Raw genomic sequence first — 17,567 nt, 5'->3', positions numbered from 1 at the left:
CGAAAAAATAATGTCGAATTACAAAAAAAGTCGAAAACTTAATGTCGAAAAAAACATTCGAATGCTTTATTTTTTTATTTATGTTTTTTTGGGTTCCGCATGTAAAAAAAAGGGTAAAAACAAAAAAAAATAATAAAAAAGGGGGGTTGGGGGAAACCCCACATTTCGAATAAAAAACTTAGCAAAAAAGAAATTCGAATTTTTTTTCGACATTATTTTTTCGACTTTATGACTATAAACCCTCCTCAACACCTTCACTTCCCCTAGCGCATATATCACAACATTTCTGAACAAGAAATCTGAATAAAGTCCAACACTTGGGATGTGCTTTCTGTTATGGCCAGTGATGGACACAACATTTTAATTACAAGTGCGATTAGGTAATGATAGCTTAACACCGACTTTATTGTTGCAACCAAATGACGGCCGGTAAGCGTTATACATGTACCAACCCATAGGGACACATGTGTTCTGCAAAGAGACATGACTGCATACTTTGCCAATGGAGGTGGCACTATTGAAGGTATGTTTTGTGAATGTGCATTTCATGTGATGAAGCTCCTTTGGTGGGCGTGAAACGTGTCATCGCGGACGCTTGTTATAATACCTTGCATGAAATAAAGTATTGTTTTTAAACTCCTTTCCTCCTGCTTTATCTGCAGTTCTTGGAATCCGAGTGCACCTTGACAGCACGGGAGCAACGCGTCTGTTGGACATCCCTTTGGGTCAGCATCCGGCTCTACTCATCAAGGGTGCTGAGAATCTCCTTCGTCTTCCTGTCAAATATAGATAAACCACGCGTCATAGATTAGAGGCGGAGTGATCTGCAGCAGACTTGTGTTCCACTGCGTCATCATAATGAATGAAGTCCTATTTAAGAATGTATTTTATTTCTCATTAGGAAGCCTGTTTCTATGCTTGGAAGTGATTTAATTTATTTATATTTTATTTAGTTATAAAGAGTATTCACTCATGAAAGCTCAAGTTCATATTTAGTGTTTTGTGTACTTTGATTTCAGCACTTCAAAAAGGGGAAATGAAGTTAATATGGATTTATTCACCACTTTATATTTTATTCGAATAAGTGGATCGCGGTCGGGCCGAAACATTATTTTAGCTTAGGTGGTTTATTCATGATCCGTTGCACCACGCCCTACCCCTCACGCCCCTCCCCAACCGCTCCCGGGGTCGTAGCTAAAATATTTCATTTTGGGCATGGTGGAATAGGCCCGGATCCTGGGTGGGGCAAATCTGTAGTCAAAGCGTTAAGCAATTAGTGAGAGGGTCCACACACAAAGCCGGGCAACACGGTATACAATATTCTGAAATGAAAATCTTGCTTCATACCTGGGGAGATCATCCTACAATACCACTCACCTGACTGGCCAATGCCATCATGCTTGCTAAACATAGTAACGCACACACCTACAACTAAAAACGTAGAAATACGTTGGGTGGAGGATCTAGTCCTAGCCCTCCGAGCCAGTCTACCTGGTGCCCGATGAAGGACTTTGCAAATGGATAGCACACCATTGGCGAGATGACCTGAAAGAAGTCTTAATAACTAAACTCACTGCAGCTGGTACACCAGTGACCTCAACAATCAAAAACAAAAGGAAACAGAAGATATAAACAAATCTACCCGGACATCACTGTATCTACAGGGCAAAACAGTTGAATCCTAGAAAGCTCACCATGCGCACTACATAGAACAATTGCGGTGTCGACAAAGATTGAGGAACTTATTTGCATGCAACCAATGACATCGCAACGACTGACACCATATTATCAATAGAGTGTCTCAAACACATGATCTAGTCAAGAGGCAGGCAGCCTAGGACCATGTAAATAGAACTGAGCCCGATCCAACCGGTTATCATCGATGCCACTCAACATTTCCCTCATTTTATATGCAATAAATAACCGGAGCAGTGCAGGTGGATCGATGCAGAGGAGAGCCTGGATTTCCCATACTGGAGACAGATGACTGTTTCAGATAGCGTTGAGGACGCTGCTTGGAAGGAGCGAAACGTCCCTCGAGACTTGGGGAGTTATGGTCCTATATACCGCAGCTTTTCAATGGATTGCAGGTGGGAGCAAAATTAAATGTGAACATTGATGCCTGGTTACGCGGTCTAGAGTTTATACCTGTGATCTTGGGAATTGGCATGGAGTGAGTCAGAGCTGCTGAGCCTAAGCTACTGGTGGTGGGTGCTGCATAGCAGGATGTAGATCAGTGAGATTGCTCAAGTACATTCTGCTGCCTTACTGCCACCGCCATAGCCTGAGTATTTGACAACTCGCCTGAGGGTAGAGCACCAGATAATGCATGTGTGTGTCTGAGGCTGCTTATATTGCAGCGGTTGTAAGCATTCTGGTTAGGAGGATTTAACTCAAGTAGTAATATGCTTTGATAGCCGAGGATGGGGCTCGATGACAGCATTAGCCCGAGGATGATCAGGAATTCATAGAGCGAGTGACTGATGTCCCCTCAAATGTGGCACTGGCAACGCGTACTCTGTGCGGGTTCCGGCTGATTGTGTCATTGTTGTGGCAAGTATTCGGGGCCGGCAAAGCTGGGATTCACGCTTGTGCTGTGCCCAGTCAGTGGGGAGGGTGCTTAGGGGCAGGGTCGCTGCATGTTTGGTGCCAGAGAAAACACTGCAAAGTTAAATGCGCACTTCACTGGTGTTTATCACTGTGCACTATAAAGCTTTGACGGAAATGGAAAGCGTTATTACAAGATTTGTAAAACTGGGAGGTTCCAGAGTAGATGCTTCAAGCCGTCATATCATTGCAATCACATGTAGTGCCTTGAGACTGGTGAATTAAGACACTTTTCTCATATTCTGGTAAAGGATTCTTCCCACCCGAGTCGCCTTCTTTCCCCGTCGGCGACATGTGGGACGTTGTGGATCCGATTTTCTTCGGGACCTGGGCAGACTCGAGCACCTGACTGATCTACAACTGTCTTGCTGCTAGGCCGCCTGGTGAATTCATCGTGCAGTTTCTCCATGCGTTTCAGTTTCTCCATCTCTCTTCCCCCCCCCCTTTCCATCTCTCGGCTCTCTCCCTCCATGGTGCCCTCTCTCTCTCCTATTTAACTGCTACTCTATCACCTATCCTACCTCTCTCTCTAAGCCTGGAAAGAGAAAGTTCAAAAAAGAAGATCTCCAATCCAGGCCTGCCCATTGCCGACACCCATGTCAATGCTTCTTCCAGGCAGACTGTCACAGATAACCTCTTTGTCGTTCTCTCTCCGGACCTATGGACTCCCCACATGGTTTCCGTCCTCTCCCCTTTCTCTTTGTCGCCTATTAATGGGGGCATCAGATGGGAAGTACTCTTGACATGCTTCTAATCCTCTAGGTGCATCATTAATGTCAATCAGACTGGCACTATCATGGTCAAGGGCTCTCAGCCCAACCTCCTCCTTGATAGGTGTCTTCCGTCTCTCATCGACTTCCTCCCTTCTCTTGCCATTCCTCCGTCTGACACCCCTTGTGCTCCTTCTCTACCACTTACAGGCATACCACGTCACTGTACACCTCCCCAGAAGACCTTCAAAAAGGTGACAACCAGTTTCACCTAGCTACCCTCAACACTTGCTATGCTGTTAAATACTCTTTCTCTTTGTTGAAGCCTTTGACCTGGACGTTCTCACTGAGACGTCGTTCACTGTTAGCTCTGTCAATGCTTTTGAGACACTCCTCGCTGAGGGCTACAAGATCCTCTCTAGGCCCAAGCCTAACCAGTCTGGAGGCGAAGTGGCCTTGATTTTCCCTGAATGAGTCCCTGCTACTATCATCCCCACTCAGACCTACTATTCATTTGAATGACTCGTCTGCAGGCTTGGTATCTCTCCAACCCTCTTGTTGACCCCCTCCACCAGCTACAGGACCCCATGTCCGCTCTTACTCTTCATCTCAAGACTGATCTGATCTCGCCTCTTCTCTTCTTGCCTCCACCTCCAAACTTCTCCACTTCAGAGACTTAAATATTCACTTAGACTCTCCTGATTCCGCCACTGGACTCTGCCACAGCCTCAGTGACTTTCTCTCCCTCACCATTCATCCCACCGGTCCAACGCACTCAGCCAGACATAGCTTGGATGCTCTCATCTCAGCAGACATCCCCCTCTCCAACCCTCTCACTACACCTCTCATGGTCTGATCATGCTCCCCTTTTCTCTCACCTGGGTCTAGTGGCCCAGCTAGCCTCTGCCTGCACTGCCAGTGTCATTCGCCGTCATTCTGGTGACACAGCAAGTATCAGTTGCTGCTTTTGCCAACACTTTCATTCCCCCTCCCACTCCTGCCACAGACTCCCACTTCTTAACCAAATCTCAGGACAGTCCATCTTCACTCTCCTCTACCCCCCAGCTCTCAGGCCTCCGTTGTAACCCTCACCCCTTCCCTCCTACTCTCCTCTTTTTCCCCCATAGTACCGGATGAGGTCTCTAGACAAGTCCTCACTATGAAAGTGTCCTCCAAACAGGTGCTCCCCTGTTGCTCTAGAACCATCAAGGACAACATTGCCTCCCTTGCGCCAGCCTTGGCAGATTTCTGCAATCACTCCTTTGCCACTGGCTTCTTCCCGGTACCCCTCAAGCACTCCCTTGTGCATCCTCTCCTCAAAAAGCCCTCTGCCAACCCCTCCTGCCTGGCTCACTACCACCCTATCTCCATAATCCCCTTCATGGACAAACTCCTGAAGAAGCTGGTCATCTCCCAACTGATACAACACACTGAATCTGCTGGTTCTCTCCAGAACAGCCAGAGGCACGGAAACTGCTCTGCTGAACACCCATGAAGACTTGCTCTCAAATGTCGATTCCAACTCTCCACCCCTTTTTATCTTTCTGGATCCTTCCTCTTCCTTCGACACGGTCAATCATGCAACCCTGACAAATCTGCTCCACGATACCCTTGACATCACGGGCCCGGCCCTGGACTGGCTGACCCAATTCCTGTCTAACTGACCTTCCCAGGTTCAACTGGGCCCTTTTCTCTCCCCCATCACATTCTCCACCTGCGGCGTACCGAAAGGCTCTATCCTCTCGCCGTGGCTCTTCAACATCTACCTTGCCCCTCTTGCCCATCTGATCTCCTCCTTCTCTCCACACTTCCACTGTTATGCAGATGTCATGCAGCTCTCCTTTAAGCTTCCCTCCACTGGCTCCTCTTCCTCATCTCTCGTCCCTACTGACTGCTACTCAGGCATGGTGTGTTGCCCATGATCTCTGCCCTAACAGTAAGACTGAGATACTTGTCATTGGGACCCCAGCTCTCGCCTTCCCTCCTACCCCAATGCCAACTCTCTATGGGCCCCTCACCCTCTTGTGAGGCAAAAAACCTTGCTATCATCTTTGACTCCTCTCTCCTCACAAAGTGGACCTTGCCAGGAAGGCCCACTATCAGCAGTACCCCCTCTGAGGCATTCTCTCTTTCCTCACCTTCCTCCCTCTTGTCCTCTCTAGGCTGGACTACTGCAGCAGCCTCTTCCTCAATCTTACTTTAGCCTCAAGCCCAGGGACTGCATCTCTCCAGCTCCAATATCACTCCACTGGCTCGCGGTTGCTGCTAGGATCAAGTTCAAGACCCTCTTCATCATCCACAGAGCTTTCTGGGGCCAGGGACCCTGCTACATCCAACTCCCTCTCCCTAAATACCACACTGCTAGAGCCCTTCCGTTTTAGCTCCAGCTCTCTGCAGATAAGACACTTCTCTAAGCAGAGAGTGGGGGAGATCTCCCCTCCACAAGAGCCTCACTCTGGAATGGTATCCCTGCCCCTCTCTAGCTCGAGCAAGGAGTTCCGGAAGCTCCTCAAAACCCTCCTTTTCTCTTCCTCCTTCCCTCTCCGCCTCCCCTGCTAATGTCCCCCTCTGCCTCATTTTGACTGGCCGCCTGGTTCCTTCTGATTCTACACGGTACCGGACCCTCCTCAGCGGGTCTACCTCTGCACTTGGTCTCCCTTGACCTCCTCTCCCCCTCGAACCTGCACATGCTCTTCCGGGCTCCTTCCCCCTGCACTAGCCTGGCTGGGCCTACACCTCGTTGAGTCCAACCAGCCCGACCCTCACACTTAGCATGTGGACATTCTTTCCCCTGCACCCTCTGCTTTCCCCTGACACTTGACCACCTGCTACCCCTTAGCACTCGCCTAACCCATGGGCAATTTCTCCCCCCTTCATTCCTCTCACAGCTATTGCATGCTCGCCATTCTGACCTGCACGTTCTATCCCTCCTCAATGTTGCTCATTCCGCTCGGACCTAAGCTTCCACCCTCCACCCACCCTGCACTTCCCGTTCCTGCACTTGCACAATCTGAATGACACAAGGACCATTTTTGTTGTATTGTTTTTTACTTGTCTTGTTGCACCTTGCAACACCTTTTTCTGAATAGGACAATTAAGATTAACCAATAAATAAAACCCACCATAACATCACATGCAGTGTAGCACATGGATACAGCAGCTCACCCCTCCTCTTCACCATGTACATGGCCACGCTCATGAACATCAACCAATAAAATGTTACCTGCTACAGCCTTGTAGATTACAACCAAATTGTGTGCAATCTAAACATGCACTCAATCGACTACATGACCTGTCAACAAGTTTAGCATTAATAGAGTCCTGGATGACCAATATAGATTTAAGCTTAACCCAAATGAGACTGAAATCCCGATCTGCACACCAAGCAAAGCAACACACTGGACAGAAAAGATGGAAGATTGCCAACCCTAATGAGGCTGTCAAAAACCTTGGGATTGTTAGGGAGGTCATGTACCTTGGAAACACAAGCCAAAGAAATGGTCACAGACTGCTTCTTTTGGAGGCGATGAAGAGGACCCAGAGGTTTATAAGTAAGAAATGTAGGGTCTGAATTGAAAAGTCTGGGGATTCCTTATTTATGCCTGAGAAGATACCACTATGTGGAACACAGCCCTTAAAATTAAGAATTGTTTTTTAAAATTGAAGCGATGGGCGTCGGCCAATATTCATCATTGATGAAGTGGGGTCTGGTTCCTCAGCTTGACCATCTAACTCACTCAGGATGAGCTACAACATCTTGGACGTGAAATTGCATGTTTTGGGGGGGTGCAGAATCTATGACTACGGAGGGTGGCCATGGTCTCATCTGACTTTAGGGAAGGAGCCTAAAATGGGTCAGCTGCTGAGATGAAATGACTTGCTGGCTCAAGACTGGGTACTCCTTCTCCCTCATGATCTGGAGATCCCTGTGGAACTGAGCAAACTAAAAACAAAGCACTGGCAGCAGATTTTGGCCCAGAGTTGAATAATGGTCAATAAGGGTAAGGAGGTACAGGCTTTTTTGGGAAAAGTAGGCTTGATCCTGAGACTGGGTACCGAAAGTACTTTTCAGATTATACTGAAACCCGGAAACAGGGTCTTCACAGGTGCTTCTGGATAAGGCACCTTGCAGTGTTGCTGTTTGAGGGGCTTTGGCCGAATGGTCGCAACAAGGTTGACCTGGTGCTTGGGGAACTCATCCCCCACATGCCCATGAGGGTGATCCTGCATCTAAAGGAAGGGCCAGCAAAATGTAGCTCCAGATTGCAACTGTAGGCAGTTATGACATATTTTAGTATCGACATAAAAAGAGATCATGAAGATGTGGAAATCATGTAAAAATCAGTGTTTAGATTGGACGGTTTTAAGATTTGCAGTGTGGGTAACTACTCAGGAATATGGTCCACTTTTACCGACTTCTACAAGTAGAATCCAGACGGTCTTGCTTGTCATGTTATTTTCTCTCCATGCTCATCCTCTCCCTTTTTTCGGATGCATGTGGTGTGCATCATGCCATGCCTCCGACCCCCATTTCCTGTTGTCTCATGAGCACTGCACATGCAAGTATAATTTTAGTTAAGGTTCCTCCGATCTTCTTCTATTTTGGGACCAAATTGGGAGTACACGAAGGATGAATAGCATGGTACTGAATATGAGCTCCAGCAATGTTGCTTACTGACACGGCTTCGAAATTGGTCATTCACTTGTAGTTACTTTGGACCCTTCTGTTTTTATTATTTTTCACAAAAACATTATATAATTAACTGCCCCCCCTAAAATCTGTCCGACACATCAAGCTATTCTTGACATTCATACACAGAGCCTTTTCAGTCCACCCGCTTGCCCCAATAAGATTAGACTGTGCCAAGACATCACCTAGAGGGAGGGCCCCAGGGAAATTAGATTATTCCGTGGAGTGAGACACAGTATTTGTCTTCCACTAGAGAGGATATTTAACAAATGCCAAAGTGTATAATGGCTTGTTATGTTATAACAATCTGTCTGTTCACCTGTGGGTAAAACCAACCCGAAATCCTTTGGCATTGAACAAAATATAAACACTTCTTAAACCCGAAGATTTATAAATCCCCAAACTCCCAAACAGATAATGAAAGAAGTCTGTGAAAAATAACGGTTTCCATTACCTGAAACAAAGAAACATTATTCCTATTTTCAATTAAGTTTGATGACTGATCCTTATGATAATTCTTTAAAGGAAAGTATAGGGAACAGAAATAAATAAATTTAATAATGAACATGTGAGAAAAACGAATTCTGTCACTAGGGAGTTCAAAAGTACTGGGATGAGGAAGAGGGCTGAAGAGGAACAATGTTGTAGGAGTGGACAACTAATTCATGTAAATGACCCACACCTGAGGGAGACTGCAAGGATTAAAAGGTTCCCTTAGGTGCAGACATTAGGAGGAGAGCAGAATGAGCAGGAAGAGCTGCGCAGACCGTTTATGCAGCCAAGGTCGGGACTGGCAGAGAGAAAAGACACTGGGACCACTATGAAGCCAAAGACAGTGGCTGGTCCAGAGAGGGTCTATGCCTTCAGTTGTCCCAATTGCAGAGGTTGTGCAGCGGGAAGCGTGCAAGAGGGAAGCTTGCCCTTTGAAGACCTGTTGTGCAGAGGCTGCGCAGCGGCAAGCGAAAGTGAGGAAGTGAGGAAGTGAGGGAAGCTTCCCCTCTCGAGAGGCTGTCTCCGGTGGCTGGCATGCACCGGAGAGAGCCTCAGGAGCAAAGGAAACTCCGGTAGAGGGTCACAGGTGAAGGCGGACCAGGAGAAGCTGTTTTCGCCAGGTCCCGAGGAGCCACTTCAGCAGAAGAACTGCTAACGCCGAGAGGATCGGAAGCAATGCGACTTACCTGGTGAGTTCACAAGTGATAAGTGACCCCACAGTGGAAGATGTGTTGGCCGTAATTTTGAATACCAAACTATCAGAAAGCAGCAAAACTTGTATTTGTTGAAGCCAAATGAAAAAAATAAGCATGCAAGTTTATGGGGAATTCAACCATTCGATGCAGCAATATTGTTAAAAGCTAATGCATACAACCATTACCCAAGCCAAGAGAAACCAAAAACAAAGCAATACAAGCGTAACAGATATTTCTAAAGGATAAAGGGGAGTAATGGAAGGCTCTCAAACGTTGTGAAACTTGTTATTTATACTTTGTGAAACACATAAGAGCTGATAAACACACATTGCCAAAGAAAGAAGTAGAATAAAACTATCCTTATAAGTATGTGGTTACTTTTGCAGTGGGGAAACGAAAGTGGCAAAAAGGCTGCCCTTCTCGAAAAGGTTATTCAGAAGGAGGGGAGCATAATTTGCAGAGGAGTAGTAAAGAGCACCAATGTGACTCTTTCCTAAGTGTTGCTAAAACGTTTAATGCGGCAAAATAACATGCATTGTGAAGCTGTTGTAAAGCTGTTCAAGTTGGGAGGTTACCACAAGCACATTCTGTTTTGTGAAAAGCTGTTCAGACAGGGGAGTATACCCGGGTGGCAAACCTTTGAAGTATTAGGCCTGGCATTGGAGTAAAGCAGTTAGGAGTTGGTGAAGTGTTGTAAAGTGGTCCTAACAGAGACAAAATATGGTGTTTGTGGTGCTGAAGGAATAACTATGTAAACCTGTTGTAGTAGTTAGATTTCTTCAGAAGTATTCAGTTGTAGCAAATAATCCCGACAGAGACAATTATTGTTGCTTATGTAAAGAAGATAATTCCGAGACTCACTCTTGCTCAAAGAAGAGAAAGAATATTCTATTTTCTTTGGTACATCATTGAAGTGTCAGAACTTTCTGTTATCAAGGTGAATTCACAAAGTACTGTGTTGGAACTTTGTTACAAACCAGGATTTCTTATTTCTTTTTGAACTGCGGCACAGAATTCTGCTTGAATCTTTGGGAAGGGGAATTCACCCAGATCATAAGAAGGGATTGTGGTCATATTACCAATTCAACTTTTAAATTACTTTTGTTGTTTCTAAATGCCATGCATTTCCTCTATTGAATGTATAAGTGTGAGAGACAGATATTCTTTGTTCTAGTGTTTCTTTTAGTTTATTTTAGGTAGGGAAAGCCTCATCAGGGTAGGGATAGTGAGGTGTTTATCAAACCTTTTTATTTAACATAATTGCCAATTTTGAAAACTCTTTACAAAGTTGTCTTCCTCACTTCTGACCCTTCACCGAGCACAAACCACAAAGGATCTACCCCAGCGGAGACAGGAACGATAGAAACATTACTCTGCACTCCAGACTACTCACTAGGATCCAATGCAAACCCCCCTGCATCTCCCAATGAGCTGTGAATGGCGGAACCCAGAAGTAACCTTGCAACCCCAGAAGATCACCTCATGATCCAGCATGGAGTACTGGCTACACCTCAGTACAACAAGAAATGCCAAGGAAGGACCTACTTTGTGTAGAACACTGGAAAGTTCCCAACAGGAATACATTTATTCAATAGGCATGTTGAAATGCATTACGGATACAAATCCTACCTTGAATCATGAGACACTTCATAAAGGTTCATACATGCTACCAATGACAAACACTACACAATTATTCAATCAGTAAATAAAAAGGAACTAAGGGGTTAGAAACAAACCATATACAATGCATTAATTCTATTAATGCAAAGCAGGAATTAAATATACAGGAAGGCAAACTGGACTGTTCACTTAGACAATTAGCAATACTGTGCCAACCTATTCTAGCATCCCACATCCAAAGTATATTCAAAATATACCTTTGGAATGTGGCAAAATGATAGAGGAATACAAACAAATACATACAAGTTTTTCAAATTAATACAAATTAATTCATTAAAAAGAATACATATGCAAATATATTTACACCAAGAACAGAAACACACAGGCGTTTTGGCGGTGTAAAGTAGTAAAGACTGCCTTCCTCAGGACCCCACCAATTATGGACCCTGTGGATGCGTAGTGCATACAAGGGTAGAAATGGAGGGTGAAACCCATTCGCCAATAAAGAGGACTACCCCAACAATCAGCACCGCTCTGCCAACCTCATGCACAACCAACATGTGTGAAGAACTAAACGAATAGAGGTACCACCCACCTCAGACCCTGCAAAGGCTTCTTCCAAAGGGAGCTTAAGTTGGAGAACAGAGCTCCTGATGCCCTGGCCAACTGACAAAATGCGGGGGCATATGCACATGCATCACCCGGCCGATAATCACGAAGAAAATGCATGCGAGTCATAGAGACCCGACTCTCCATGGATAGCCCTGAAACTAGTGGCGAAATATAAAATAATATAGTTGGCTTACCGGAGGCATCCCTATTGGCCCGGGCATCTATCAAGTCATGATCACCAACTATTTTCATTCACAGTTAAATAACTTTTCACATTGAATAAAAGTCCCAAAAATAGACCAATAACAATCATAGAACATCCCATTATATTCATGGACCGAAATTCTCACATTAATAGAAAGCCTAAAAAGTGAATTACAAACAATCCATAATGTTCAAGGCATAAAATAAGCAGTGTCGCCTAGCAATTTGTTATGCAATTCTGTTGATTTGCTAATTAAAATGACACTGTGTAGCACAACTTACTATTTAAATTACCCTGTTCAATGAAAGCACGGCTCACCCTGCATTCCTCTCTTGCCCTTAAGGGTCCCTCCACCCCACCCTCTTTTCCCAGTTCACTGCTAATTCAGAGAGACTATGGAGAGAGAGAGCAACAGTAATAATCTCATCCGCTCTTTAAAGTGCCAAAGGCCATTCAAAAAGTATCAGTACCACAGATGGTGGCTTCAAGTACTAATGGTGATAAATACCACGCGTGTGTGTACAGGGCTGAAATGATGTGCTTAGGCTTAACTGGCTTGGGGTTGAGGTTATTAGCAGCCCTGCCCTCCCCCGAAAGTGGTACTTAATCCTATATTGAAAATCATTTCAATGACAGGCAAGCGCCATCTTGTCCACCTGAAGTTGATAATTACCCTGCCTGCTCAACACCATACTACATTTGTTGTCTCAGGCTATAACTTTCCTCTAGGATTGTGAACCTTTTGATTTATGAAACATCTGAATTTCTCCTTGTATAACAAATGATGGATCAAGCATGTGGATCATACAATATATGGGGAACTGTCCTGTGCATCACTGATTGGACCCAACTACACAGAGCCTTGTACAGAAAACTTTTTTTCAGTGCCTCTTTTTTAACATTTCTATTTTTTTATTTGTATCGATTCATGCAGCTAACCTTCACATTTTACAGACACTCATCTCACTAATTTCTCACTTCAGCAGTTCACAAAAATGCTGTGTTGTTGCTCATTCTATGTATTGGGTACAAATAACATCTGGCAACATTACACATTAGTACAAAATTGCTAATCAAATTAGTTTGCTAATGAAGACATTTTTAATGAGCAAAGTCTGCTAATACATTTTTGAAAACTAATGTATGCCTTGATGATACAAATAAAGGAAATAGAAATAATCAACAGTGAAGATCATCAAAGCATTTCATAACTAACCACAGTCTGCATAGCGAGCTCACGAGGGCTATAGAAGAGCCCAAAACGAAGTAAGCCCTAAACGCATCGGTTGCGATATTTTGAACATTGTATATACATTTGTAAAAGGTCTTTATGTAAAATGACTTGAGAGTGGGACATTACGTAAGCAAATGCTGCGTTGGCTCCAAAATCCAAAACGGTTTGTGATTTGCAGAGTCGATACAGGCGTTCAGAACAAGGTATTTCAAGTATAGGATGCATTATCATCAAAGATGGTAATAATTGAACAGCAGTAAGAGAAAAACGTACGCAGCTTGCATTAGGGTATTAGAAGCAGGTAGCATTGTGGTTTTAAACCATCAAAACACTATCAAATATAGGGCCAGTACGGATTTCACAGACAATGAGATACATTGGAAATGTGATCCCACCAGCTACATACAAAGATGCGAGAATCCCATTGTCAGGTCTCAATTTAAGTCAATCTGTGCATGGAATTCAATTCAAGCAAGAGCAAAATCATGCAGTGCCTTCGTTTCAGGGGAATCAGTTCCTAAGGAGGTCCCCAAATAAACTAAACCCGATTATCCTGGCAAACAAAAAAAAACTGTTTTAAGTACAATGTGTTACGCTTTATTTCCAATAGAACTTTTATCAAGACAATTCCCACTTCCATTCTGGCTGGGATTGACAGCACAAAGGGAGTTCCAGCGCCATTTCCAAAGGTTTCCCTCCACTAAATCCAGCATGTAAAATTTAGCAGCAAGGACATTTTCTAAACTGTACAGTACTCCTGGGGTAATACAGGTATTATATAGTTCTATTAGACCCAATACAGAAAAACCACCAGTTGCACTGGTAAATATCGTAGCCGCCAGGAACTTGCTTATAGGTCTAGATTTAACTTCGGCCTCCACATTTCCATCTCTGTTTTTTTTGCTTAACATCGCCCCTAGATATTTGAACTTACTCACCGCATCAATCCTTTGAGTGTCAAATGTGTCAAGTATAATTGTTAGCCATCCTTGAGGTTTTACCAACGGTCATGATCTTGGTTTTAGCATAACTTATCATGAGGCCATTTTTAAGAGCATAACCAGGGAGGGCTTTAAGGGAGCATTGTAGGCCAACGGCAGCCTGTTTGATTAAAACAGTATTGTCGGCATAGCCTAGCCATGGGACGGGGTCCTGCCCTCACCTTGAAGGAAAATGATGCACACTAATTAAGGAGTCATGTAAATCAGCTATGAATGAAATACAAACATCGGTGGCCAGCACGCAGCTTTTCTTAAAGTCCTTATGAACGGTGCACCCTTCATACACCTGCCCCTGCCAAGTCTCCAGAAGCTTTCATACGTTGACAATGGGTCAAAGAAATGGCTTTGTTCATTTACTGTATAGTAACTCTAACATACATATGGGAACAAAGTGTGTACTAGAGTGTACCATGGGTAATTAAAGTCACACATTAGAGCTGAAGTCTTCCCATGACCCATCTACCTTCCCTTTCGGCTTTTAGGTCGCCGTCAGGACATGCACATTTTGTTTTAGGACTTGTCCTGGCAATGGTTTCAAATACAATAATCCGTTTACATTATCTTTTACAGAACGTTTGAATTATTTATGTTAAAGGTTTATCTTTTTTGTAGACCATTGTTGTTTGGGTTTATTTTTATGATTGTGTAAGCCAGGGCCTATGCTTGTTTTGCTCTGCTTTCCAGGTGGGTTTGTGTTGAGTTAGATTTTATACCTGGAAACACCCTAGGGATTGGATCCCAAAATGGCTTCTATTTCAGTTGAACTGGAGCAGTGATTTCAACCCTCAGTTTGTTTGTTTATTTGGTAATGCGCACCAAATCCTTAGGTAGCTGGCGCAACAGTTACAAGAATATTTTAGAGTTAGTTACAGTATACATGTCATTACATAAGAGTAAACAATTTACAGTGCATAAGAAACAATTTACAATGTGTACAGTTTAGGTACGGGGTACAAAATATATAGTGAAACAGTGTGAGGGCAGTAGTACGGTACACGCAGGGACATGCACATAGTTCAAGGATAGAATCACAGGTGGGTGAAGCAGTATGTTAGGAGTCCTTGGTACGAAGCCAGTTTAGCAAGTTATGTCTGAATCTCAAATATGGTTGTTCCACTCTTAGGGCAGTAGGGAGTGCATTACAGGAGACAGACGCTTTAACTGGGAAGCTAGCTCCCCCCGCTTTGGAGAGTCTGAATCTTGGGATTCCTAGGCAGAGGTGGTTGGATGATCTGGTGTGGGGAGTTGAGACTTTTCTGGTCAGTCTGGCAGAGAGATAGGGTGGTGCAGCATTGTTAAGTGATTTTAAGGTAAGGGATGCCATTTTAAGGTGAATCCTGTCACTGATTTTTTCCCAATGCTCTAAGGTTTGAAATATGCTCTCTGTGAGGTATATTAAAGGCAGCTCTCAAGGCATTATTTTGTAGTATTTGCATGTTAAGGAATTTTTTGTAAGCACCTACGTATAAGGCACTGCAGTAGTCTAGTTCAGACATTATCAATGCATTGGCAAGCGTAATGCAACTAACTTTAGATAAGTAGGGTCAGGAAGCCCTGATCAGTTTACAGGTGTACGCTGTCAATGATGCCATAGTGCCAAATTGTTTTTTCAGTGATAACGTGGAATCAAGATAAAAACCTAGGGTTTTTACCTTGTGTATTACTTTGATTATGTTTCCGTCAATGTTGAAGGCAGCATAACTGGGTCTGAGTTTTCTTAGGTTAGAGTCAGAACCCAGAATCAGGATCTCCGTTTTTTCGTCATTTAGGCAGAGACCATGTGAGGCCATCCATGCCTGAATGAGGAGGTATATCCTATTTACCAGAGCCGTGTCTTCAACAACATTGCCCGAGAGGGGTATGAGGATCTGGGTGTCATCAGCATAATTAGTATATGTGACACCTAGCCTGTCAAGTTTGTCGAAAAGGGGCTTGGTAAAGATGTTATACATTGTCGGTGAGACGCATGAACCTTGTGGAACACCACAGGTGATTTGGATTGAGTCTGCTGAGGGGGAGAACACTCATCGTACGGTTAGCTAGGAAGGATTGTACCCAGGCTATAGAATCAGTCGAGAAGTGTGCAGTTGACACTAGGTGTTCGCATAACACTGCATGGTCCACTAGGTCGATACTGGTTGATGCCATCCACTTTGATTTGTAACAATGAGAAATGTAGATTCTTCGGCCGCTCACCCTTGCCCCCAACCAAGAAGGATGTTTGGAGATCTGTGCCAAAGTCATGCACCGATTTTTCAAATGTGCAATGTCTTCCCCTTGAGCTGTTGGAGCATTAATTCCATTTACATATGCCATTTTTAAAATTTAAGATACACTGTATCAAGCAAAATCTTATTTTGAAGATTATGGAAATATTCCATTACAGAATTTGTGAGATCAGAAGTAAGCACTAGACATGGTTAGTTCAGTAAAAACATTAAAAGCTTGGTTTTCTCCATGAGACGCTTGACCCATACATTGTCAGTCCGATCACAAAACATCTGGGGAGACTAAGGCATACGTTCTAAAGACCCATAAGTCATACATTGTAAATTAGCAAATATAACAACCGTTTGATTTCAGAGGGTGGAAGCAGGTAACATCATAGTCCTTGACAGAATTTGAAAAGTGAATACCATTCTACTTTAGCATTTTTTAAAACCCTTCCACGAGCCATTGGAATTAAACATCACAAGTAGGCGGTTCCACGATGGGGGCCATTGCCGATCTACAGGCTATCCATTGACTTCCACAACCATCACACTGTCCCAAAAACAATTGAAATTGACCTGTTCAGTTACATAACAACTGCAATTTTACCAATGAAATTGATCTAGTTATAGATGTATGTAATTGAATTCAAGTTGTTTTGACTACTAAGAGAATTGTTAACAGGTGTGGTGTGGATTTTGCATTAGAGTGTGCCGCTGTAAACAAAATTGGTACAACACTGAAAAGCAAAGGTTCGCCTGAGTATACACATGCAGTGGATGGTAACAGAGGGGATTTATTGGTAATCTCAAAAGATTGTCATGCATACATGAACATCAGATCAATAGACAAGACTGTAATCAATATTTAAACACATGTTTAAACAACCTATCCACATGAATACTGTCTGCAGCCGTATTCTCACATTATAGATACTCCATCAGATGAAGCAGGGATTAGACAAATTGTGTGTGCATGTCAACTGATGAATCCCAAGGATGGACGCGCTTGTACTATGGGCCGCTTTGTCTCCCTTTCAAACCAGGTTTTTCACCATGATCTTTGTTTGAATCAGTCCTTACACCTGGGACAAATTTAAATACAGCAGAAATGACAGCATAGTAATTTATGTGGTTGACCAGATTGGTAGACTGTCCCCCATTGCTGCACTTTGGAAAGTCAAACCCAAAGAGATCATGCCTTTCAGCAGTGGGTGGCGGGGGCAGATGAGGTGTGGATAACCTCACTGCATTATGGGATGCGTTTTCTTGGATATGAGTTTACTCATTTTCATGCTGATCCTTGGCGTGGATCATCATGTTATTTGCCACCAGGTAAGCAACATAGCCAGCAGAACTTGCAGACATATATTCTCATTAATAAACGTCCTAGCAACAAACAAAAAATTGATTTCACCAGCTTTCTATACCGTATTTTCTAACAACCACTAATCACATCTTTTGAACAATACAAGAAAACGAGGTCTTGGT

General features: G+C 43.7%; 1 protein-coding gene across 1 annotated transcript in view; it reads right to left on the bottom strand.

Moving 5' to 3' along the window:
* TTYH2 (tweety family member 2) overlaps positions 1–17,567 on the bottom strand; it is a 554,125-nt gene that overhangs the window by 248,487 nt on the left and 288,071 nt on the right. The window lies entirely within an intron of this gene.

The sequence above is a fragment of the Ambystoma mexicanum genome, chromosome 3q (genome assembly GCF_040938575.1).
Source record: "Ambystoma mexicanum isolate Mex_15411 chromosome 3q, UKY_AmexF1_1, whole genome shotgun sequence".
NCBI classification, from domain to species: domain Eukaryota; kingdom Metazoa; phylum Chordata; class Amphibia; order Caudata; family Ambystomatidae; genus Ambystoma; species Ambystoma mexicanum.
The sequence above is the reverse complement of the archived record's forward strand: the minus strand, read 5'-3'. Positions and strand labels throughout refer to the sequence as shown.